The 3,423-nt window shown below is 39.4% G+C and overlaps 1 protein-coding gene across 1 annotated transcript in view; it reads right to left on the bottom strand.

Annotated features, from left to right (window-relative positions):
- Positions 1-407, bottom strand: part of LOC106881055 (uncharacterized) — an 18,501-nt gene extending 18,094 nt beyond the window's left edge. The window contains exon 1 of the mRNA XM_052971112.1: positions 209-407. The gene's annotated coding sequence lies outside the window, so the exon portion shown is untranslated. The remainder of the gene's footprint in view (positions 1-208) is intronic.
- Between the last annotated feature and the right edge of the window lie 3,016 nt (positions 408-3,423).

Below are 3,423 nucleotides of genomic sequence, written 5' to 3'. Positions count from 1 at the left end.
AAATAAGGGGGGGGGGAGGTTCAGATTACATATAGTCCATCTCTACCGGTCCTAAAAACTATATGTTATTGTTACAATCGTTATTTATTTATTTATTTATTTGATTAGGGCAGTCCACTATAAGTGCACATACTAAGAATTTGCATAAGAAGTGCGGATTCAGTCGAAGATAAACAAAATTGCAGCGTGACACAATAGTTTTATTTACCTTCTCTAGTCATCGATAAATCAATGTAGCTACACTTGTTGCAGCTTTTACTTAAATTTAGATAATCCCGTTACGTGAAACACATAAGGTAACAAGCTTCCTCCAGCGAGTTCGATCTGCCTAAATCCTCTCCGCTCCAGTTGATCCTCATGCATTTGATGTCGTATTGGAACGTCCGACACCAGGTGTCCTAGGACTGGCTATTTTACATTTATCTTCTTCCGGTGTCCACGTCATTGCATATTTCACATGTTGAGTGGCTGATCCACTTTGTCTCACTGTACTCATGCACACTTACCTTTCTGCTGTGTGTGTGTGTGTGTGGTGGTGGTCCCATCCTTCTTTTAGATAACTTCTCTCACTAAGTCCGATCCTGCATAGTGAAATCGTTGCTTCGCAGGGAAGAAAGCCAACTCCTTTAGTGGTCAGTTCACTCCGCACCCGTTTTTTTCCCTTTTCGTTTGTGCAACAGCCTCGTCTGCGGTTTTCTCCATCTTGTGTTCAGTAAAGATTGGAGACTTTATCTTCGCAATTGTTGCATCTCAGAGTTTATCACACCTTGCTCGCTTTAAATTCTTTGATTACCAATGTGAACGGGAGCTTAATTTTCTCTGAACGCCCAAAGCGACATCAGACAACACTTGGACATACCTACACAAGTGTACCCCACCACCACTACCACAACTCTGTTTTCTGATAACTGTCAGAAAAAAATGGGTATATTTTAATAACTTTTTTTTGACAATTTTCAGATGGTATACGCTAGAATTATAATGGAATATTATGTAAAAAAAAAAAAAGAAAGAAAAGTTTGGCTCACACATACATACTGACATATATCACATATATGCACAAAATGAAACTTGAAATTTCGAAAATATGTTAAGTATGTATGTACGCGTGTGAGCCCACCATTTTTTTTCTTTTTTTTTTCACGTTAAGTTCCTATTTAGTCGTAGTCTACACCATCTGAAAGGTATTTGCATAAAATTTCATTAAAAGATTACCACTTTCCTGAAAGTTAAGAAGAAACAAAGTCGAATTTTGTGAATTCTCCGAATCACTTCTGCTCCTCCGTAAAAATGTTCACAAATTCCAGTATAACCGAGATTTGCACCACCTGAAAGGTATTTGTAGAAAATTTCATCAAAAGGTATCCAATTTTTTGAAAGTTATGCGGAAAGAAGTCGATGGAGGGGGCATTCAAGTGTAGGTATGCTCATCCTTGGCAGTCCTAGCCACTTTTTACGAGCATCTGCTTGACCATTATAGCTGTTACCTCATATGCAAGCAGCTACCATACAATGTTCCCTTGCTCCCTCTAAGCTGTGCGCTTGCTGCATGCGCACATGTTTTGCAACAAGTGAACAAATGAAAAATGTGCGTACATTAGGTTTTCTTGAGGAAATCGAAATATTTGAACTGCAAACGTCTACTTGTATGAATGCGCACGTACTTTGCCAAGAAAGACAAAATTTGCGCGCACACACACCAAAATGTTAGAGGGGTATTGCTATTACACAAATCTTGGTAACAGCAAATCACAGCACCAAAGTTTTGCGTTTCCCCGAATCACTGTCCTAGTCTGTTTGAATCATTCGTTCAATTGCTCCTGAATCTTTACATCGCAATGTCCTCCATTTCAGTTGATCTTTTCCAGACTATTCACTCTGTTCTGAAACCTATAATATGTCCTCTCTTATTAGAAATCACTTTCCCACTGTCTTACCTTTTCTGAGGGACATTCTCCTGCTCTCCTTCGTTTTAAACTTTATTCCTATACATCTGCACATCCGTATACACTGAACATATCACACGCACTTACAACCACCGGACCGCAGATCATTTGGTACCGGGTCACATACAAGGAATAAATTGTAAAATTTAGTTTTATTTTGTTGGCTGTCGTCTGCATGGTGTATATGTGTTATAATTTAATTTTATACTATGAACTTTATTGTGGCTGACAATATGTGCATCTCTGATACGAGTAGAAGTAGTGGAGAGGAGTTCTTTGTGGTTTGAATAATTCACCTCTGGAGGTGTGAGTGTTTGTTCATCTTTAAAACAATCCTTATTCCGGGACTTTTTGAGTGGGCCCCACCTGCAAGGTCATTATCTGTTTGTCTTGATATGAAATCGCCATATTGTGCACATATGGTTGTGATGCATGTGCCTGGTGTACCCTCATCAGACGGGTAGTAATGATGGGTATATTGGGCTTCGTATATTTGTATCCCAGTGTCACTTTGATGGCATGCACTGCTCTCTCAATCAATCAATCAATAATAATAATAATAATAATAATGATACAAAGACCTGGAAATAGAGGTAACTCGAATGTGGAATCTAAAAACAGAAACAGTTCCTATCATAGTAGGAGCCTTAGGTATAATAAAAAAATATTCAGACAAATACATAACAAAAACACCAGGACTTACAAATATGTATAATATACAGAAAATTGCACTACTGGGCACTACACACATCCTACGCAAAACACTTTCAATACAGTAACCATAAGAGCACCACAGCAAACCACAGCACATACCCAAGGCGCACAGAGCTGCGCTCGGTAGTGAAGTGAAAGCACATTATAAAAATAAAACTACTGAACAATAATAATAATAATGATGATGATGAGGAGGAGGAGGAGGAGGAGGATGGTTTCTTTTATTTGCCACTAGGGCGAAGAATGAGGGGGACAATACAAAGACAGATATAAACGGTTTACATATAATGGAAAGATAAAAAAAAGGAAAAACGTGTGCATAGTATACATTAAAAGAAGTGAAGTACACATAATATACAGCAATAAGTAGAAAAAAATTGTGATGGTGGGGGTGGTCCTGATACAGGCGGACCTCTAGGGATGATTGAGAAACCCCACCATCCAAGATCATCCTGAATAATACGGACAAATGCCTTTTCCAACTCCTTTCCTCTGACTCACAGGTCAACACTGAGAGTGGTACCATTTTCACGACTTTCACCCACCTCTTGCATAAATTCACTCGAGGACAGCACCTCCCTCTCCACCCTCACTTTCCTTTTCAAGTAAAAGTTGAAAAAGTCGATGAGAGCTTTACCAAAGAGGAATGTCTCTGTCCTCATTCCTTTCAGCCTCGTCCACCAGACAATCTCTTTCGCCACCGCAACCAGGCAAAAGAAAACTGCCTCGCCTGCCCGATTAAAGGAGGGCGGCCGGGCAATCA

This window comes from Octopus bimaculoides, chromosome 10 (assembly GCF_001194135.2).
Source record: "Octopus bimaculoides isolate UCB-OBI-ISO-001 chromosome 10, ASM119413v2, whole genome shotgun sequence".
Lineage (NCBI taxonomy): Eukaryota > Metazoa > Mollusca > Cephalopoda > Octopoda > Octopodidae > Octopus > Octopus bimaculoides.
This window is presented reverse-complemented; position numbering and strand designations above follow the sequence as displayed.